This window comes from Dermacentor andersoni, chromosome 3 (genome assembly GCF_023375885.2).
Source record: "Dermacentor andersoni chromosome 3, qqDerAnde1_hic_scaffold, whole genome shotgun sequence".
Taxonomy (NCBI): domain Eukaryota; kingdom Metazoa; phylum Arthropoda; class Arachnida; order Ixodida; family Ixodidae; genus Dermacentor; species Dermacentor andersoni.
Genome location: NC_092816.1, coordinates 184,868,309 through 184,891,695, shown reverse-complemented (window position 1 = coordinate 184,891,695; position 23,387 = coordinate 184,868,309). Strand labels below are relative to the sequence as shown.

The window sequence follows — 23,387 nt, the reverse complement described above, 5'->3', positions numbered from 1 at the left end:
TTGCTACCGCCCGTTCGCCTTTGAACCGAAGTGAAATGGGAGCGTCCAAGAATTTCAATGCACGACCAGTATTTAGTGTCAATTTATTTCTCGTAACAACATGAAGTTCCATTTAAAGGCCCGTGGTTAAAACCATTATTTAACGGTGTCATGCTGTCATGCAAGCAAGAGAGTGGGCGACAGTAGCATTAAGGAAAAAAGGTTTATTTTCCAATACTAGAACTGATTTTAAAAAACACTGAACAATACCCTGACAGATTTACTTGAAATGCACACTGAAGAACGAAAAGGGAGTCCTCACAAACACTGTGAAGACTCTCACACTACAATACACTGACTACAAACAATACAAACAAATCCTTGAACCAAACAACCTGTCTGCAGCTGGTCTGCATTACGAAAGCGTTTTGAGCTTTCTTTGCTGTTTCTTTTTTGAGAGTTCAGTGTTTAAGAGGTCTGTCTTCATTTGGACATAATTTTTAAGCAATGTGTTCGCAGCTGCCCACAGTATATTTTGATAGACATCATCAGGATGATGACCTTGAGAACAGATATCGAATCCTTCATCGTCTATTACTTCTTGTGTCAAACTAATCAGCAATTCCCTTTGATGTCTGGAAGCATGAAACTGCACAACATTTTCTTGTGTAGTCAATTTCTCAAGAACTAGTTGCATTCGCAGCACGGCATGTATGACTACAGGCCTCGGGAACTTCAAACCACCCCGGGAGAGGTTCTCAATTATTATGTTGCGATCCAGCTCCATTTCTCTTTCCTATGCAGTAAGGTTTTCTGCACAAGCTGTGCAAGGAATCTTTTTTAGAGCTGCATGCGCACAAAATCCTGCTATGTATGTAATAGCTGGCAAGCTCGACTCCTTGCTTTTGATGTCTTCTTCTGTTAGTTTTATCTTGTAGTCTTCTATGAGGCGGCTGGCATCTAATGTTTTGCTGCTAGGTTTCCACATGTCTCTCATTTCAGGGAAGATAAGCGAGTCTTGCAGCCTTAGCTTCGCTTCCGCCTCATATATTTGCTGTAGGGAGACATGATAGTTTGTCCCACAAAGGCGACGGTATCTTCCAAACCTTTCTTCGAGGCTGTCAGTTTGGAATTTGCCAAGCAAGACATACTCCAAGTGAAGCTCGTCAATGCAATAGCGACAGACCTCAATTAGGGAATAAGTTGTGAGCCTGAGTGCAGCATGCGTATCAGTTGTCAGAGCACCGGTGTCCATTTTCACCTCTTTCCATACATCTAACCAGCTGACAAAAGAACTCAGGAACTGCACTTGCACACCATACAAGCTCGTCACTGGTTCTTGATAGGGACATGTTAGCCGACGGCCTTTCTTAGGCGTTTTTACGTTGACAATGTGCCACCACTTTAGTATCACACTGATAAAGTCTGCCGTTCCTTCAGCATAGGACAGGTCAAGTTTTGCCCCAAGTGACTTCAGGGCTTCAATAACGAATGGATTGAAAACTTTCAGTGCTAGTTTTACGTTCTGTCTTTCTATGTTGGATGGGTGGAGAGCTTTGTATGTAAGCCCATAGCCAAACTTTGATAGACTTTTTCTTTCAAATTCATGTATGTCACGGAGTGCCTTAAAAGAAGCTCCATTAATGCGAACTAATGATGATGCACTTGAAAACTCCGGATAGAAAATGCATGTTCCAGGATTTTTCTGATTAAGCCAATTGTTTCTCACACATTTTAATAAATGAACAGGATCCACTACATAAAATAGGGGCCTAGATTTGTCAGCAGGGTGAAGGTAAACAATATCCAACCTGTTATGCGGCGAAAACATGGACATCACTTTTCTGTTTATTGCATTGTTGTCTGTTATGACAGCAATAACTGTGAGTCCTGCCTTCTCAAGCTCCAAGATAACTTTTTTGAGGACATCGTGCAACTGCCTTGCTTCGATACTAAAAACAGGCAAGATATGTGCAACATCCTTGTGCCCTGATAGCAAACTCTGAATCATGAAAACATGAGCAGTTTTTGCTGCATCAGAACAGTTTGCTGCTGTGCCAGTCAATGAGCCACCTTTGTAATTAAAGTACTGCGTCAAGTGAATTTCGTCCATCATGAGAATGACGACTTTTTCATGTTGCTTTAGATGATTTGTCCTTCTTTTGATGTAGTTCAAAAAATGTTCATCTGTCTGTTCGTGCGCAGGACTAGCACGATACTGGCCACAAATCCTCATCACTGTTGAAGGGTGTGCAAAGTTATTTTGCTAGTACTGCGGACGAACCTATAGGCATGTGGGGAAATGGTATAAAGGATGCTTGAAAATATCATAAGCTCTGCTGGATACCTCAAAGCACTTTTATCCTTAAGGAGCAAGCGCAACTGTTCCGTTAAAAATTTAACTGTCTCTAACTGTTCTTGTGGCAAAAGATCCTCGTTCGCAATGTCATCGAGAAGTGAGCACACTAGCTGAAAAGACGCTTTCACTTTTTCATCTGCGTGACATATTGATGGTGCTTTGAACATTTTTACACTATCTAACACAGACTCAAGAGTGCGCATATCATCTAGCTTGCTAGGCATGGTTACCTCAGAAGAGAGTTTTGCCTTCCCCAGAAGGCTGTAACCTTCATAAGGTCACTCACTATAACAGAGCGCTCCACCTCTAGTTCTCCTGAGTCACCTGCAATGTGCACGAAAAACACAGCGTCTTGAACAGTCTTCACCATCCAGAAATCGCACACCTGAACATCTGGAAGCCGTGAAAGCAGATCATTATATGACGCCTGTGCTCTTCTTCAGCATGTGCTGCCAGTGATAACTGCACGGCTTCATCCAGATGGGATGCTTCAAGGCGCCTTCGTTTGTCTTCCGGTGCATCACTCACTGGAGCAAAGTGTGATAGGTAGGCAGGGCTATTGGGGAAAATGGTTGGCACAGCCTCTTGCGTCAGACGGTAAGTCCCATTGGTGCTTCCACTGTCCTCCCATCAGAAGCTGTATAGCTAGAGGTGGTCTTGAGAAACTCTGGCTTGAAATGTAGCTCGCAAACCTTCACAGCAAAAGAAAAGATGAATTATTAAGATTTGGGTTCGTTCACCATCTCCACCGGCATTTTTGTTTTCATATATAACGCGCCGTATAGATTCGTCAGCAAATAGTAGTCAAGAAGGGCCGTGTCAATTGTAAGATCAGAGGTTCAGCATCAATAAGCACTCCAGGCGAGTACAGAAGGCACAAGTGACTCGCCAAAACATTAAATATGAAATTCCAATATTTCCACCAGAAATGCAAACAGAAGCCAACTCTATTTCATTAATATGCCACTAGCTCAACTCGATTTCAGCACGAAGCTAGCAGGCAGCACAGGAACCAAAGGAAATCTTTTTCACCATTTGTACACAGTAAACAAAATGTCTCCGTAAAAAAATGCATTGATTCAAGAAACGATAGACATTGCTTTAAAACTTGGCGCCTACGGAAGAGAACATGTGGATGTACTACATACCTTGGGATCGCGTAAGGTGCCGATGTCGACGTCGTCACGACGGATAGCTCTCACCCACTGCTTTCTGCGGGCAGCGTCACGCGGCAACGAAAACAGTCTAACTTTAGGACCCTTATCGTAATTTCCGCGGCAGTTGGGTACGCAGCACCGACCCATCGCTGCTTTCGACGCACGCAGAAACCTTGCAGACCTTCGTACCACACCGCAGGCTTAGGCCTAACGCACTGATTCCAGCTTGGTCGTCGGCTTTACGAGCAGTGTCAACGTTGTTTGGAAACTTCCCCACACCCCCACTTCACTGAAAAGACTATTCGTGGAGTCTGCACGCGTTGTGCTGCACTATGATCACAAAACAGTTCAAGAAATACAACATCCAAGCGTAAGCGTGCACATTCGCCGGTCAACAAAGGTAGAAAGAAAAAAAAACGCGCTGTTGACCGTCAGTGCCACCTGTCGGAAAGCCGAGAAAGCTAGGCCCGCTTCGGCTAGGGCCAAGTGTAGTGACGTCACAGCCACGAAAGACGGGAGTGCGGAGGCCTTGAAAATTCTAGATGGCGCTGGCCGTGCGCCGCCGGCGGGCGAGGAGAATCGAGGAGGATAGCGCCGGATAGGAGAGTGTCGCTACTTTCAAATTATCAAGGGGCTTTAGGTGGCAGAGGTAATTGGCGCCATCTCTGTACAGGGCGAACGCAAAAATCCGTTTCCCTTGCATGGCCTCGTATATCATCGCGCGCACGCGCGCCGATCCCGGTGGTCTAGCCTTTTCCTCTCCCCAAGTCCTCTCCAATCGCCCTCCCTCGTTACTCCCTCGCAACTCCCTCACCTTCGACTGTCTCCTCGCGCACGCCGTGCGGCCCCGCCGGCCCGGAGCCAGCTCAGCCCACTGCATGACGTTTCATGTTTCGTTATCTGCTGTTATCGCAAAGCGTGCGCTACTCTGCGTTGACCGGCGTTGCCATTTTCGTCAGTTTCGTGGTCCTCGGTAGCTGTGTGGTTTTACTCCGCGATGTTTCACCCGTTTCACGACTCGTACCGCTCGTGCATCGTGCAGTGTTGCACAAATACCTCAAAAACAAGCCCTGCAAGGTCGTTCCGGGTGCCTAAAGACAACACGTGAGCGCTCAGACCCAAGGACATCAGAAGGCGCATGTACTGTACACGAACACAACCCTGTCCATTTGTGTGCTCCATGAGGCTCCGGACGTCATTGCGCCTTGATTGTGCGACACTTTCCCCTTCCCGGTAAAGAAAGCTGACAAATACATGTTCCTTCTCATTGTCACCCGGTCTATGACTTGTGTTTTTACGTTCCAAGTCTCATTCTGCAACTTCAGTAACTTGCCCAGCTTTCCATACCGCCCTCAGTGCTTTTTCTGCGTATCGCGTTCTACAAACATACTAACAGCTGAAAAAGTACTGTTAGTGTTTGTGTACTATCTCAGTAACCCCCGATGGGAAAACCGCGGGAACAACCTTCATGTGTAGGCATGATGCTCTTTTTTTTCTTTTGGAAAGCATGAGCATTGCATGAGCCTAGTAGGTACGACTTAGTGCCTTAAGTAACGTAATTTTATTGCTAAGCCTTTCATTCGGGTCAAAAGAAAAGTCCTGTTGTTCGCTTATTTTACCTGGTCTTTGATTGCGCAATAAGCCTTTCTGCGAATGTTTTCTACGTGCTGCTGCAAAAGCCGACTACCTTCTGTTCCCCTTGCCACCGTTACTCAACTTGTGGCCAAGTGCAAAATAATGTGATAATGTGTGTTTCAGTTTTTAGTGAAATGTTATTTTTTTCTGCCATGTTTTTTTTTCAGTTTGTTCAGCAGTAATGAACATGTCGCGCATTTTATATACTTTCGTGCAGATTTATAAGTAAGCTATTTCTTTTTGTATGGCTTTCAATCAAACAATGTTAGCATTTTATTCTATTTTTAGGTACTTTGCGTGTCATGTTTTTGCTATTACCAGTGAGTTTTCCCTTTTTATAGTTGTCATGACTATGTCATGCATGTCGTCCAGTTTTGTGCAATATCTTCGCGCATATATCAGAAGCTCGTCTAAATTTCGGTCTTGAGGACGTTATATAAAAATCTTGTTTTTTTATGTGTGTGTACATAAAACCGCCTTCGCGTTTTCTAGTTTTCTTTTGTTATTTCACCGTCTGTGAACTTTTGTGTTTAGTACTCTTGTATATGTCATGCACCTTTCACTTTTGCTCATTTTTTGAGTGTGTATCATTACGTTATAAGAAAAATCTGTTTTCGGAAACGAAGTCAATAAAGCGAGACTAAACGTCTGTTGTGTTGGAAGTGGAATTTTTTATGTCCCGGCACATGCTGGTATAATATAAGTATGGGCAAGACTGCGTGCGTGCCAACGCATAGCCCGCGGCGCACCACGCACCAGCTCGCAAGCAATACCAATGCGCTCCGTAGGCCTGCATTGCTTGCGAGCTGGCGCGTGGTGCGCCGTAGCACGCGCGCGATAAAAAAAAAAAAGTGCGCCGCGTACAGGTAAAAAGAAAAAAAAAGTAAGCTGCGCGCGCGGCATGGGGGAAAGGGAGAAACTGAGCGGAGCTAAAACCCCTCAATTTTTCAAAAGTAGCGCCATTATTAGATCTTTCCGCCACCCCGCTCACCCTGGCGCGTCCTCCTCCACGGCGCATGTCACCTCAGCCTCCTCCGCTCCCCCATTGGCCAATCTGTGTCACGTGGAAGCAGGCGCCGCGCTTTTGTATATTTTTTTCTTTCCAGCGCGGAGCAGGCGCCGCACTTTTGTATATTTTTTTCTTTCCAGCGCGCGCCGACCTCCATTGTTGGGCCTGGGCGACGAAGTATGGCAGGCGGACTGACGGAGTGCGTTAGCGTAATAGAGTGTGCAGGGCCGAGAACTTAATTGCGATGCCATACTGCTGCGCCTTCGGTTGCCGCAACAGACACAGCGAGGGCAAAAAGCTTTTTGCTTTGCCGTCCGGCGGGCGCAACGCAAAAAGAAGTGTGGATTCGAAGGATCGGGCGGGCTGACTTCGAGGAAGTGGCAAAGAACGCACGGCTTAGTGAAGTAAGGGCCACGGCTACTCACAACCTCTTATTCTGAGCCTAGTTCACGCCTTCCGCTTCTAAAAAGTGTGTGTTCATGCTCTGCGTGGTTTTTAGCGCGTTGTTTGACTTTTTGTTTCGAATGTGCTCTCTTTGTTTCATGTAGTTTTGTCTTGCGGTGAAATGCACGCATCTGCAGTTGGCCTGTGACATAAAAGCGACTTTATTCAGGGTGTGTTTTGAGCTCCACCAGAAGTTAGCACATTCTCGACGCTCTTGCAAGGCTCACTATGACTTACGATGCAGTCTTTTAGCTTCGAATGTACGCCCACATTTAATGATTTGGTTTGTGGTGATTAACGTTTTTAACGTTCCGAAGCGACTAAAGCTAGGATGGAGGTCGTAGTGGATGGCTCCGGATAACTTTATCTCGCTCGCCTGGGGATGTTTAACGTGCACTTTGATCGTAGAGTCGTACGTGGGCCGGTAAATTCCTCGTTGGCGTTTCATAATACTCGCTCGCTAGCGCTGCTTCAGAAGTTGGCGCCTCGACGCGATTGTATTCCTTCAATAAATTTTATTTACTAGTTGTAACAACTTGTCATTATTTCGTATTATTGACGGCTCCTCCAGGGCACCAAAGCGGCAACGGGAACACCAAAGCTAGAACTAGGGCTGGATGGGGCTCGCCGAAGCCTGTTCAAGCCAAGGGGGTATAAGATCGCGGACAGCCAATTTTGTATGCGAACACTCCCTGCGGCCTGCATTAGTGTAATGTTACGTGCTCTTCAGAGGCCTCCGTTAGCCATTACATGTGCCCTCCTGGAGCAGTACTTGTAAAAAAAAAAACAATATATCGTCACGATTACCAAAGCACCCCGTAATTAAAAAAGCGGCCCTGTTGCCAGGCATTGCTGACCGCACACAGCCGGAATCTCTCACAGAAGTGTCCAGCAGCTACGTGAATGAACCTACGAAACCACGTACACATACTTTCACGCTGTCAACACCTGAAACTGGCAATTACGCGCGTGTTTGAGTACACCGCGTGCTTGCGTCATGTTTCAGCAACACGAACTCTCAACGTCGCGCGCTTTACGCCTTAAAGACGCCTTGAATAATGGTCATTTTCTCTATTTCTTCCGCAATTCCAACATGAAATTCTAAAGGCCAGTTACCGACTGACGAAGAAAGATATCGATTGAAAAAACTGCTCCACAGGGCTCGAATGAACTTTTCTGCGGATTTCCTCCCGTAGCGTGTTAGCCGTCGTCTGCTACGGCAGGCCCACCACCAGCGGCGCCACCGTCGAGGCCGCGCCGAACGGAGGAGGAGGGAAGCGAATGGCGCTACTTTGGGAGATTGAGGGGCTTTAAGCGGAGCGGGTCAGCATAATAAAAACAAAAAGAAAAGAAAAACGTTTGGGAGAGGAGGCGCCGCGCGGCTGCTATTCCTGTTGCCATGACAACGTGAACAATCGTGTGCGCCGCCATTTTGCTTCTGCGTTGCCCATTGGTTACGGCCGTAACTGAAAGGGACCTTAGCGCAACGTTACTAGACTAGGTTCAGTTGTCAAACTCTCCGTAGGCGCCGTACATCGCGGGTGCCCCGTGTCTTGGTTTGCCGCCAGAGGGCGGGAGCACCGCAGGTATCTATACGCGGGCGCAGCTCAGCGTTTGCGAAGGGGCTCGGGTCCTCCGACTTCGCAGCTTACGTACCCCGCAAGTGTTTTCACCGATTCGTCTTTAAATGTTTGTATAAACTCGCGTTTAGGAGAGTGATTAAAATATTTTGCGTAGCTGTGAAAAAGCTGCAGCGCTGAGCCAGAGTGCGCTGTGGATTCCTTAGTCCAGGGCCGCAGCAGCCCCGGCCGTCCACTGCGCTCTATTAATCATCTGTTGCTGATAAATAGCTGTAAGTAGCTGATTAGTAGTTGTAATCAGCTGTTACTGCTTAGTACTAATTAATTATTAATGCGAACGCATGGTATGACTCATGAGGCGATGTTAGCGCAACCACACGATGGTCCAAAAAAGTCACGGGAGCCCAAGCGAACCAATCGAGGCAGTTCACGACGCCAGTTAGGGCAGCGTGGATTAAGGCAGAGTGAATTAGGCGAAGCTAATTAAGGCACAGTTCATTAAAATAGAGTTAAGGCACTCGAACCCACGACCATTGGGGGAATCTTTCGAACCCGCGACCGTTGGTGTCAATTAGCGCGATGTTAAATAAGGCCCAGGTTGTACACGCGTACAACCTGGGCGATAAGTACACGCGTCAATATATTGACGCGTGTACTTATCTTTATCGGGCGACCACGTTTCGCCGCCTAACAAATGTAATCGCACAGCGCTGGATGCGCCTGCATGTATCCGAATTTTCTGGAAAGTTATCGATGCTTCCATCCGGCTGTCTGTTGTCGCAGAACCTTGTGTTATCTGATTTCATCGCGTGACGCGAATGGTGTAGAACTTTGTGGAAGGCACGCGGGTCCGAAGGATTAGTCTGGAACATTCGATGACAGCTGTATAAAAGCCGACGCGCTTGACCCGCTGATCAGATTTTCGACGATCGCCGACCGTGTTCGCCGCTATCGTTGTGCTTAAAGGGACACTAAAGTGAAAAATGATTGCTTCTGCATCAGTAAATTACCGTTCTACAACACCAAAAACACCACTCTTACACCGATAAGACATTTGGTAAGCCAGAAAAAGCGCAAGAACGAAATACGGGTGGCGACGCCTACTTAAGTTCCCGCACCTGGGGGCTGTGACGTCTTGGATTTTGATGGCATCTTCTAGGGCCTACTAATTATATATAGCGGTACAGGTTGACTACATTGTGTTCTAAAGGAACCAAATATTAAACATGGCAAGTTTCGAAAACCTTTATTCAGCCAACGCGTCCCAAATGCGAAAACATGCTTTGGAATCCCTGACGTCACGCTGACGTACCGGCGCTGGGGTTTCGGCGCGAAATTCAAATACTAATACTTGGACCTTCATTTTCTCATCTAATAATCAAGCTATTTTTTTTATATGACTGCCTGCAGGTTTCTCAAACAATGCTTCATTAGTCTAAACTGATTTATTGTTTCGCTTTAGTGTCCCTTTAAGTGTAGCCTGTTTTGTGGGCACAGGTACGCCCAATAAAATTTAGTTTTGTCGTTCACAGTATTGCTACTGTGTTCTTTGAAGTCACGACCACGTGACATCTGGTGGAGGTGCTTTTCGTCCATGTACCGGATGCCCCCGACAAGCCGTGATCCAAGCCCGGACCGCAAACAGAGCACCAACGTAGTCCTGGACCATCGAGCAAGCCGTCGTCTACAACAGCTGCCCCCGGAGCACGGACTTCTACCTGAGAAGCCCAAGAAGATTGTGGCCAAGACAACCACAATGGCTGCCCCAGTGTCGCCCATCGTACTTCAACAACCCAGGGAGCCCCCTACCTTCCGTGGTGCTACGTCAGAGGATCCTGAAACCTGGCTCGAAACCTTCGAAAGGATCTCGACCTTCAATAACTGGACCTCTGAGGATAAGCTACGACACGTGTACTTCTCCTTGGAAGATGCCGCGAGGACTTGGTTCGAGAACCGGGAGTCCACCCTAGCAACATGGGACCTGTTCCGCAGTAACTTCCTGAGGACGTTCACGAGCGTTGTCCGAAAAGAAAGGGCCGAAGTTCTACTGGAAACCCGAGGCCAATTACCCAATGAGACCATCGCCATCTTCACAGAAGAGATGACCCGTCTTTTCCGGCACGCCGACCCGGAAATGTCCGAAGAGAAAAAAGTGCGTTTCTTGATGCGAGGCGTAAAGGAGGAACTTTTCACCGGAATGGTAAGAAGCCCACCGAAGACCGTCGACGAGTTTCTTCGTGAGGCGACGAGCATCGAGAAGACACTGGAATTGCGGAACCGGCAATTCGACCGCCGCACCAAGCCAACAAGCTACGCCGGAATTCAATCACTGGCCACGGACGATCTGTGCGAGACCATCAGGGCCATTGTGCGCGAAGAACTGCGCAAAGTCTTGCCATCGTCGCAGCCTCAAGTGGCCTCGATCGCCGACATCGTGAAAGAAGAGCTGCACCGATCGCTTGGAGTTCCTGAGGTGCAACCACAAGTACCGCAGCCTCAGCCAGAAGCGATGACTTACGCCGCCGTCGCACGTCGTCAAGGTCCCCCTCCGCGACCGCGCCAGGGCCCTGCAACGCCCCAATTCCGTCGTCCGCCGCCGCCAGCACGACCACCCGTCGCCCAGCGCACCTACGCGAGGAAGACGGACATTTGGCGCGCTCCTGACCACCGCCCGCTCTGCTACCACTGCGGCGAAGCCGGCCATGTGTACCGCCGATGCCCATACCGCGACCTGGGATTGCGAGGCTTCGCCGTCAACGCACAGCGCCCGAGGGAAGGTGAACGCCCTCGTGACATCGCCGACTACCTCGCCGCTACTCAGTGGAGCCCTCGACGACCGTCCCGTTCGCCGTCACCAGGCCGCTACCTGTCGCCGCAGCGCCGACCATACACCGGCCCAGCCCGGGGCCGCTCTGCGAGCCCATATCCGGAAAACTAAAAGCAGCAACCGATGGAGGTGTGGTTGCTGTTCGTCGAACTGACGAAGATCCTCCGCCGCCGACGAAGACGACAAAGAAACCATCTCGACGACCTAATGACGACACGCCGCCGTCCCGACGAAGTCAGGAAGCCAAGACTACACCGACGAAAGATGGCTTGACGACGCGACGTTCCAGCTTCAGTTCAACACGACGCAGCCGTGATCCGACGCCAAGACCCAACTGCAACGCCAGACGAAGAACCACCGACCTCGACGTACTTCTCGACGGCCACGCAGTCACTGCCTTAGTCGACACAGGGGCCGATTACTCCGTAATGAGTGGACACATCGCCGCCCAGTTGAGGAAGGTTAAGACTGCATGGGAGGGCCCCCAAATTCGGACCGCTGGAGGACACCTCATTACGCCGACTGGAATCTGCACGGCAAGAATTACCATTCATGACCGGACTTACCCTGCCACCTTCGTTATCCTGCAACAATGTTCACGAGACGTCATTCTCGGCATGGACTTCCTGAACCAACACGGCGCAATCATCGACCTGAAGTCGCAGTCAGTAACGCTGTCGGAAGATCAAGCGATACCGTCGGAGAGCCCTCGTAGTCACCACGCCTTGAGTGTGCTCGAAGATCAAGTGAGCATCCCGCCTCGCTGCAGCATCGTTATTTCGGTCGGCACCGAAACACCCGCTGACGTAGAAGGCGTCATCGAAGGCGACCAACGTCTACTACTCGACCGTGAAATTTGCGTCGCAAGAGGGATCGCTCGACTGCACGGAGGAAACACGAAAGTGCTGCTGACAAACTTCAGCCAGGAGTTCAAGCACATCAACAAGGGCACGACGATCGCATTCATCGAGGAAATACAGGAAACCAGCGATGCGTTTGTCCTCTCGGATTCTGTCGTATCTACCCCGACGACCGTAGTTCCCGAGCCAGACTTCGACATAAATCCAAGTGTCCCCGTGATTAAGCAGCAACAGCTCAGAAGTCTGCTTCGACGATACAAAGACTGCTTTTCGACGTCATCGAGGATTCGACAAACACCAGTCGCAAAGCATCGCATAATAACCGAAGAGTGCGCTCGACCACTCCGCCAGAACCCTTACCGAGTTTCGACGCGAGAACGCGAAGCTATAAGACAACAAGTCGAGGAAATGCTGCGCGACGACATCATCCAGCCATCGAAAAGCCCGTGGGCGTCTCCAGTTGTTTTAGTGAAGAAAAAGGACTGAACCCTACGTTTCTGCGTCGATTATCGTCGACTGAACAAAATCACGAAGAAAGACGTATACCCCCTCCCACGGATAGACGACGCATTGGATCGGCTCTGCAATGCTAAATACTTCTCATCGATGCACCTCAAGTCTGGCTACTGGCAAATAGAAGTCGACGAAAGGGATCGCGAAAAGACCGCCTTCATCACGCCAGACGGCCTCTATGAGTTCATGGTTATGCCATTTGGACTGTGCTCGGCGCCTGCAACGTTCCAGCGAGTGATGGACACGGTTTTAGCAGGATTGAAGTGGCAGACGTGTCTTGTTTACTTGGATGACGTCGTTGTCTTCGCCGCAAATTTCGACGATCACCTTAGGCGGCTTGCGACAGTATTAGAAGCCATCAATCCATCAGGGCTCACTCTGAAGCCGGAAAAGTGTCGCTTCGCTTACGATGAGCTTTTGTTCCTAGGCCACGTCATCAGCAAATCAGGAGTACGCCCCGACCCACAGAAGACAGCTGCCATCGCAAAGTTCCCGCAGCCAACCGACAAGAAGGCAGTGCGCAGATTCCTTGGCATGTGTGCCTACTATAGGCGCTTTGTCAAGGACTTTTCACGCATCGCGGAGCCGCTAACACACCTAACCAAATGTGATGTCGCGTTCAAGTTGGAAACGCCGCAGGCCAAGGCATTTCAAGAACTCAAACGACGCATGCAGTCGCCGCCGGTACTTGCACACTTCGACGAGGACGCCGATACCGAAATCCACACTGACGCCAGTAGCCTAGGCCTCGGTGCCGTCCTAGTCCAGAGGAAAAACGGAGTCGAACAGGTGATAGCTTATGCTAGCCGGTCGCTGTCAAAAGCGGAAAGCAATTATTCTACGACTGAAAAGGAATGCCTCGCCATCATTTGGGCTACAGCTAAATTCCGCCCTTACCTCTATGGCAGGCCATTCAAAGTCCCTCGCCTGAACAAGACCCTCGCCGACATGCTAGCAATGTACGTCGACGTCGAGCACAAGACGTGGGACGCGGTCCTGCCGTATGTAACCTTCGCTTACAACACGGCGGTGCAAGAAACAACACAGATCACGCCGTTTAAGCTGGTTTACGGCAGGAACCCGACGACGACGCTTGACGCCATGCTGCCGCACGTCACGGACGAAGAGAATCTTGACGTCGCGACCTTTCTCCAGCGCGCCGAAGAAGCTCGACAACTCGCCCGCCTACGGATCAAGAACCAGCAGCGTACCGACAGCCGACATTACAACCTCCGACGACGCTTCGTCGAGTACCAGCCCGGTGACCGTGTTTGGGTTTGGACCCCTATACGCCGACGAGGACTGAGCGAGAAGCTTTTGCGTCGCTATTTCGGACCGTACAAGATCATCCGACGTGTTGGGGCACTGGACTATGAGGTCGTGCCAGACGGCATTTCGCTATCACAGCGGCGCCGCTCACGACCTGAAATAGTCCACGTTGTGCGACTCAAGCCGTACTACCAGCGATAATGAACTTTGGGACTTCGCGTAACTGACCTTTGGACTTACTTTCTTTTCGTTGTTTTGTTACTTATGTTTAATAAGTGTCCTTTTGTGTTTTGCTCTCTTATATTTGTAGCATCGGGACGATGCTTTTTAAGAGGGGGGTATTGACGCGTGTACTTATCTTTATCGGGCGACCACGTTTCGCCGCCTAACAAATGTAATCGCACAGCGCTGGATGCGCCTGCATGTATCCGAATTTTCTGGAAAGTTATCGATGCTTCCATCCGGCTGTCTGTTGTCGCAGAACCTTGTGTTATCTGATTTCATCGCGTGACGCGAATGGTGTAGAACTTTGTGGAAGGCACGCGGGTCCGAAGGATTAGTCTGGAACATTCGATGACTGCTGTATAAAAGCCGACGCGCTTGACCCGCTGATCAGATTTTCGACGATCGCCGACCGTGTTCGCCGCTATCGTTGTGCTTAAGTGTAGCCTGTTTTGTGGGCACAGGTTCGCCCAATAAAAGTTAGTTTTGTCGTTCACAGTATTGCTACTGTGTTCTTTGAAGTCACGACCACGTGACAATACAGTTAAGGCGCTCGAACCCACGACCTTTAGTGGTAGTCCAACACACGACCTTTGGTGTTAAGTTAAGGCGAAGTTAACCAACGTAGAGCTAATTAAGGCGCAGGTGTAATTACGATTGAGTTCATTACGACACTCGAACCCACGAGCATTGGTAGGAGTCGAATCCATTTACTTTCGTGATAGTTAAGGTGTGTTAATCTATAGTTAATTAAGGCATTCGAACCCACGGTCATTGGTCAGAGTTGAAGCCTCGACCTTTGGTGGTGGCAATGAATTATCTAACTAGGTGAAATAATTAATTAATGATTAAATTAAGTAATTCACTAACAATTAATCGAACAATTAATAATTAATATTTATATATATAATGAATGACCTACGCATTACCTAACTAGGCGGATTTAAAATAATTTGAATATCTCCAAGCTACGGCAAACAACATTACCTTGGTTGTGACCAGCTACGCGGAATTCGCATATATTAAAACTCTGGCTGATGTTAGTTGGGACACACGGCATATACACACTCTCAGCACTTAATTTCGGGAGGAAAAAAAATGAAGCTAGCACTATTTCTTTCATTAGAGCACCGCATTCACAAATGCAATGTTGAAACCTACGTGAGCTTTGCTCCCTTGCGAGCAGACTTGCACATTAAATGTAGGTTATCGCTGCAGGAACGGAGAATAAATATGCATTCGCGTCACCAAATAAAATTAGATGATACGGCTCGTAAACACTTCAAAACGTGCACGGCATTTAAAACGCACAAGAGTGTCGCAGAAATGCGCCGAGACTGCAGCAAAACACCCATGTATACAACGCGCCGAAGCAGATAAACAACGGACAGTGCTTCGTCGCCCGTCCGCGCCATGCTGACCGAGAAATTTGCGACAGCAGCGCCACGAGATGCGAGGATCGGTGGTGGGTCCACGCAGTCACGGGAGTTTGAGAACTGAACCTAGTCTAGTAACGTTGCCTTGGCGCTAGCGTCGAAGTAGCGTCTGCTCGTGATCTGCTCGAAAACGGCCAATGGCAGCCATGCGAAGATTCCCCCCCCCCCCCCCCCCCCTGCTATCATGACCCAAATGACATGAGTTGCTGGCGGGTTCCGTTTTTTTTTTTTTTTACATATGAAATTGTAGTGACGGCGCTCCCGGCTTCGTATGCTACAGTTGCCGCTTCCCGGCAGTGCTTCCATGTTGCCGATTCCCGGCAACTGCAACTTATGGTAGCGTAATATTTGCCGGCAGATGCTGGCGGCGAGCGCTACGCGAGAAGGTGAGCTCTCTGGTCCTATTTTTTTCTTTTCCCGGAAGGCCGGCGCCACCGCTGCCGCAGACGTATGGAGATGGGCGCCATCTGGTTGTGCTGCAAGGAACCCAGCGGCGCACGGGGCTTGCGCCGTCCGCTGCGATTGGTTTAGTTTACTACGTGTTTCCCAGGAGCAAGCGCACAGAGAGGCCACGAAAGGGAGGAGGATGGCGTCAGAGGATGGTGCACCATCAGAGGATGGTGGACCGTTGAAAGTGGTTGCCATAAATACCATGATGACGACGATGATCTAGGCCGTGCATTCTAAGGAAGCACAGCATAAGCACACTTACACAGCACTGGTGAGGATGGATGGAAGGCTGCGCGCGGGGCGCAAGGGTGACGCAGTTGCCGAACGGAATGGAGTCGCACTGGTGGGTGCTCTCTCGATCCCTACTGGAACCTCTGGCTTACTGCGGGGTTCTGGAACTGCGACGACAGTGGTGGCGCGCTCGTCCAGAAGGAGTTCCACTGACGCGTTATTCTTGCACCATCGCCGCACGGGTTCGTAGCACGTCCTAGAAAAGATGGTGCGGCGCATCCATTCTTTAGAGATGATTGACGACCTAAATGCTATTAGTAACCTATGTTATCTTTCGTGGGTCATTGTAGATGATACGGTAATATAATGAATATTAGCAAAAGAATGGAACACAGCTACACATACGAAGTGGCCCAACTTAATTGGCATAAAAGATGTTTCTTGAAGAGTGGCACATTGACGGTGCTACAAGTTTGGTCATTGAAGGACAACACGTACCCAGTGATCCAAGTTGAAGGCATATATTCACTTAAGATTGCCACATGCGCAGGGTTACGTACCCAATGACCCATGTTGGCCCCACGGTTGCTTTTGAACCTTGTTCCGCTGAAGAGCATCCCGTGCTCAATCCTTATGACCTATACTACCGAGTGACCCCAATTGGCGGGAAGTAGGGAGCGGATATAAATAAACAGATACACAGAGACGTACCGTAAGCTGGGATAAGTTCCAAAAGAGTACTGCATCCTTAGAATATCTTTACAGTTTGGAGTACTGCGCACGACAGATAAATAAACCTCTGTTGCTTTATGCTAAGGACATTCGCCAATGGTAAAACTGCTTCATACGTAGCCAGTTTGTGAGTGTACAACAGCTTACTGACATCGAGGCCGAGAATGGTGCGTGTCGCCCAGAGTACACCACAGGCACCTGTTTTGTCCCCGTTCCTGTTCAACATTATACCATGCGAGGCCTTTACGCACTTCTGGAGTTTGTAAAGTGTGTACACTCTGGACGAGGGGATACAAGGTTCACTTAAACCGGCAATCGACACCGTCTTCACTTACGTGCACGCAAAAGGTCACGCTTGTTCGCCTACCAAATCTGAACTGTTAGTTATACGAGACAGACGTGTTCGCCGACCCTCAAGAGCCGATCACGCTCCACATTGCCACACACCCCATACTACCCGTACAGACCATCAATTTTTAGGCTGGCGCAGAGCAACACATGGAACTCCTTAGCCATCCAAGTCTCCGAACCACAGCCCACCAAATCAACGGCCTAATGCGCTGCATCGCCACTCGCAGCAGAGGAATGCGGGAGACCGACTTCTGCCGCCTCACACAAGCCTACCTCATTAGCAGGATCCTCTACCCATACTCTTATTACCACCTCCGCCGCAAAGACTAAGAGGCGGTAAGTAGCATCATCCGCTCGGCGTACAAGGCGGCAATGGGACTGCCCCAGTCCGCCAGCGCACAGCGTCTGCTCCAGCTTGGTGTATACAACACCCTCACAGAGCTGAAAGAGGCACACAAGACTACGAATATACACCGTCTTTCTCGCACCAAACACGGTCTTTAGATTCTTAACCGTCTTAACCTCAACCCTACAGGTTACATCCACCCCACTGGTCCCCTCCAGACTGGAGTCTGCAGTCGGCTGGTCATCAAACCCGTGGCCAAGAATATGCCACCCGGCCGCCACGATAGGCGCCGCCAACTGAAGGCACAAGCCTTACACGTCACCTACTCCGCCCACGAACATGCCATGTGCGTGGACACGGCGAAATGCGACTCTAACACATAAGTGACCTGCGTAGCGAATCCAACCACCACTCTCATCAGCGCCACTACAATGCGCACGCACTCCTCCACCGATGCCGAAGAAATCGTGATCGCGCTAGCCATCGCGGATCCCCGCAAACGCACGGTTCTAAGTGACTCTAAACAAGCCATGCAAAATTTCTCGAAAAACTCACTTTGTCTCCCCGCCGCACACACCATCCGCGGTTGTGCTCTTGAAAGAACTGCAAGCTTAGTGTGTGTATCTGCTCATGCGGGGAACTCTGGGAACGAAGGGGTCAACCGTTTAGCCCGAGGCCTAACTAACCGGCAGGCCGGCCCCTCGAACCCGGATGCTCTCGCAGAGGCCCCAAAATCCTATGCTGAAATTATTAACTTCTACAAGGAGACAAGACGCGTGTACACGCCTCCTCACCCCGACCTCGACCAAGCGCAAGCTACCATGCTTCGCAGACTGCAGGCCGATTTTGTTCTCAGTCAATCTAGGATTTATTTAATCAATGGCGGGGATTACGATCCCGTCTGTACTAAGTGTGACCACGGAGTGTCCGCCACTAGAGCACACATTCTCTGGGGATGCGAGGGTTACCCTCCCCCACAATCATTGCTGCCAGCTCCCTCTGAGAAGTGTTGGAACCAGCTGCTGACAAGAGCAGACAAGGAAACACAACTGGCACTCGTCTCGTGGGCGCCAAACGTCGCCCCCACCTGGGAGCCTACCTGTCCTAACTTCCAACCTTGCAGTGGCAAATAAAGTTTTTTCTCTCTTTCTCTCTCTTGTGAATGTACAACTACACCTATAGCAGTAATTGTGCCTGTGAATCCTGTCCTTTTTTTGGTACAACTATTACCCGGTTGCCTTATTGTCTTCAGCCTTTATAAGTATATTCGCAGGTTTCCACTAACCAAAGCATTCTATTGCAGACATTAAGCAATCTATGACATGACGATTCTTCAAGCAAAGCCATGTCACTCTATTGTGCTTTATGCTTTGTAATGTTTTTTTCGGGGGGGGGGGGGGCGATTAGTTAAGAGTGTTTCCTTAATTCGCCATTAACCTACCTTTTGTGATTTTACTTAGAGGCAAATCTACGGACAGAGAAGGTCAAATGTGAATTGTAACGGATACTCTTTAGCGTCATAAGGCTGGGGCGTAGGCAAGCACTCTAATAGGACACACACTTTTATTCCATTGGTGCGCGGAATTTACTAGGACAACAGACGACTGCTAAAAATATGCCTTGTTTTGTCTTATTTATGCATTCTGTTACGTTCAGTGCCACCATTGTCGCCGCTCAAGTACCGTCGTCGTCGAGTCACCGCGCCATCCTTAGCTTCACTATCACAATGTCGCAAAGAAAAAGAAAACTTTGTTCGTCCCCCTCAAAGGCATTACCCGCGCTGCACTAAAAATGAAAGGCCCAGCAAAACGGCCTTGATAGAATGCTATTCTGACCTACATGCCGGTGTGAGTGAGCACGTTTTTGTACTGCTTGATGAAATAGCAGTAATACAAATCTAATACGAGGTCGTCGCGTAGTCGTCTTTGCACCACACAAGCCTGTTATTATACCTGCACTTCATATTCAACTACTACATAATCGAGATCGAGCCATTAAAGCGTTGCAACAGATCAGGTGTTAAGTATACGAGTACAGTGTTACATACGCCTTGTAACCAGCACCTAGTAAAACCTAAAGATTGACCTTGCCCGTTGGACACTGAACACGACTGTATCTGTACTGTATCTGTATTCCTGAGGAGGCGCTTCCCCAAGTAACTTCAGGAATGTGTCAACCTGCAGCCCTTGCGCAACGCCCTTTCTTGCGAATATGTCATTTACCGGAGATATGTCTAGGCACACTTAGACGCGTCTGAGCATAGAGGATCTATGGCTCCTCCCAGCTTTCCACTGGCAATTAGCCTCGAGATCTTTGAGGGGCGCCCTATCGCGTATGAGGTCAGAGGGGGACTCGGCGTGCCCGCTCGCTACGTGAAGGCACCTTGGCGTTGCCGGCCGACCCGCTCTGCTTCAGATTTTTCAACGTGAGTCTGCAGGTTTCTAGAACAGTATAAATGGAATGTTCCAGGACAACGCTTCCTGCGAAATCGAGTGGAGTCCCCATCGTCACGACGCTTAGTGTCGAGTGCTCTTGGCGTCGTCTGCTGTCGTCATCAGTGTGTACACGTCCGTGTGGGGCGCTGGTTACTCATCATTGCCGTTCCGTTGTCGCGGCGTACTCATAATGATTTGTCGGCCCATCTTCCGCGATGAATTGCACCATTTCTCCTTCAGCTACTGTGTCTGTGCTATAATGCTCTTCTTGTCTCACAAGCGTCTGGTGCGTGTTTGGTCGCCCGCTCCGTCGGTCAGAGACATCCGAATTTTGTTGCTGCTCCGCGCGTCGAGCATATCACCAAAAACGATTGGTTGCATTCTTAGGAAGCAAGGTGGTCGCTGCGGTGCGTTAATGCATGCACTGCTTTAGCAGCACTGAGCCAAAATGCAGTCTAGAACGTCTGACAGAAGGGCCGACAAAATTTGGCGGCAAAATAAGGTTGCGTAGTCTTGTGCTGCTGCACTGACCTTCGCAAGATAAATTTAACTAAATCACCTCCATCGTAACGCACCTCGCCCCTGCCAGTTAGTTGGCTCGTTGCATAACCCTGTCTTGCTTTGCTCTTGCCGTGGGTAGCGAGCACATTTTCCAGGCGAGGTTTATCGAGCGATGAGATTTAGCGCCATAAAAATAGATTAATACCTTTGCCTAGATCCCCGCTTTCAATATTGACCCTTGTCACGGAGCAGTCTGTTCTACAAAATCAATGCAATATCATTACCGCTTCCACGTTGCTTCTGTGCGATCAGCTGTCGGAAATGTAACAGAGCTTTCGCTAACGCACTGTGCTAGAATCATGCCGGATTGAATTATGTGGATCGAAGACGCGTGCAGTAGCTGGCCGTAAAAATAGTGACTGGCATATAAAGGAATGGAGTGAATCTATGCATTCAAGTTCATGGACCGTTGCTACAACTGTCCGTACGTGTTACCAGCACTTCGATATGTACGGTTTTTTTTTCGAGAATACAGAAATTGCTTATCCGCCAACGTTGTATCGCTAACCTTCAAAGAAAATGCTTCAGCCCGGGAACGTCGGCAAGAGTGAGTACCGCTCTCTAAACATTGACAAAAGGTGTACGGCCGGCCGCTTCTTGTCATAGTATGTTTCGCACTCAGTACCTACGCAAATTTACCCCAACTGACACGGAATATGACGCCCACTCTATCGCCAACGTGTCAATAAGAGAATGGGCGCACACTTGAATATATGCACGTCATATGTGCACAATAAATGACCGACTACACGGACAGCGCACGAATGGTCGAAGCTGAATGTTTTGGGACGGTCCACAATTATAAGCGAGGTACTAGCAATCATACATCTTTGCTACAAGGTATTTCAAACTATAAAAATGGCAACGTTTCAAGTCTTGCACGCAGCAAGAACAAATCGGTCGGAACTGAGCACCCCCGTGAGCAATTAGGCAGGAAAAGTCAGATAGTGATCGCAACAAGGACATTTACTGAGTCAGAAATGTGACAAGCAGCTGCTTCAAAATATTTGTCAAATAAAGAATGAAGAGCATTACACACTGATCTTGACTCAATTGATGAGCGGAAAGTTTGGATGGCTTCGAATTAATATTTTAGCTTTCCTTTTAAAACAAGCACCATATACGATAATTGCGCCATTTGGACATAACTTAATCAGCTTCCAAGCGTTTTTGCTCGTTCTCCAAAGCTTCGTGTCGTCCACCCAGTCACCATCAACGAGATCTCCCGAAACAGAGGTTTGCTAAGCCGCACCGGCATCATACACACCTATTGTAACGCGGAGGCAACAGAGGCAGTTGAGGCAAGCAGTGGACGCGTCACCACGCGACCAAACATGGCGGCGCCCGCGGGATTGCCGGAAAAGGGTCGACACTTTGTTCTCTAAGCGCGTCATGCGTACTTAAGACTAAAATAAGAACGTTAAGAAGTTCAGGCTGGCTAGTACCTGATGGAGCAGGTAGCCGGAGCGCTAATCACACAAGAAATTAAAACGGGTGGGTGTGTGGAGGGAAGTGGGAGGGGTGGAAAGGTAAACGTACGAAGGAGCAATACAATGTTCACAGGCCTTTCTGCGTTATCATTTTTTTCCTTTCCTGCTGATAGAGTCATGTCTTATGGATGGTATCGGGTAGTCTGAAAGTGCGTTGAGCGGGAAGAGTCCAATGCTAACCTAAACATACATCATTTTTGCATTAGAATGTAGTAATGAGATTTACTTCTAAGGAAATAGTGTAAAGCATGCTTGACGGTTCAGAAACATGATTGATCGGGGTGCAACGGCAAGTAATGTTCGAGATAAACTAATTGTCATTGAAAAAAATCTTTAAGACTAAGTGAAGAGATGTTGTCCCTGCCTGGGAGAGCTGTGATTACAGGAAATGTTTTTTTTTAAGTAAAAGTCTGGAATTTTACGTGCTAAAATCACCATATGATCGTGAGACATCTCGTAGTGGAGGACTCCGGCTTCATTCTGACGACCTATGGTTGGTTAACCTGCACATAAATTTAGGTATACGCGAAGGTTCTAGAGCGAAGCTGTGTATTTCCAGGTTCTAGAAAAAACTGCGGGTGTCTATCGAGCCATGTAGATCGAGAATTTTTCTCCATACATGGGCTGATCCCGAAAATAGTGCAGTACCGGGCCGGCTCGCACCGGAGGTGAAGCAGGGTTTAAGAACTGCACGAACTTGCAAAAGTAAGGTTAATGTCTTAGATACAAATACAACCCGTCTCAGGTAATAACCTAATGAGAGTAGATACTACACTTTGACCCGCGTCCGCTCTGTCTACGTTCGCACCGCCTTCGCTTTGTCTGCGTTCCAAGTGCTTGCGTATCTCCTTTTCTTCCGCTCTGCCATGGTGACAGTCCCATAAGCGTTCGGCCCCCAGGAACACGAGGCGGAAAGAAATGCTAACCGTCCATGTGGCCACAATCCCGTGAGCTTGGAACGTTTCACCGGAATAACGGCCAGGTTTAGGAGGGAGTTTGGAGAAAATGTATTTGATGTGGGCTGCGTTGTTTGTGTGTGACCATTTGTGGTTTTAGGGTGATCTCACAACCATTACCGCGCTACGGGACGTCGACCAATGCACAATCGTCTTGGCTACGGTGAAGCAATGTGTGTGCCCTCGGAATGCGGTGAGGTGCGTGTCTGTTCTACGTGCCGGGATTCATTAGTAAAAGGTGTCGTGCCGCGTTTTCCAACAATATTTGGGTCTGTATTGGGGGCGAGCTCCACTACTGGAAAAGCTGACGCCAGCGTCGGCTTGACGTGGCACGGGGGATCACGTGGACACAGCGGTCACGTCGGCTGCTTCGGAAGCGCCGAAGTGAACTGAAAACGAAAGTTTAAAGACATACCTGCGCTGCGGTTCTGATTAAGTGGTCAGGTTTTACCGCCTTCGGTACCTGCTTGTCTGCATTTGAAAGTACTATAATAGGTAGGGACTCCTTATCATGGCGTGCAGCGTGGTAGGCTGGATGCCGTAGT

The 23,387-nt window shown here is 49.0% G+C and overlaps 1 pseudogene; it reads right to left on the bottom strand.

The window, feature by feature from the left end:
• Window positions 1-393: 393 nt before the first annotated feature.
• Window positions 394-976, bottom strand: LOC126524122 (uncharacterized; annotated as a pseudogene).
• Window positions 977-23,387: the final 22,411 nt, after the last annotated feature.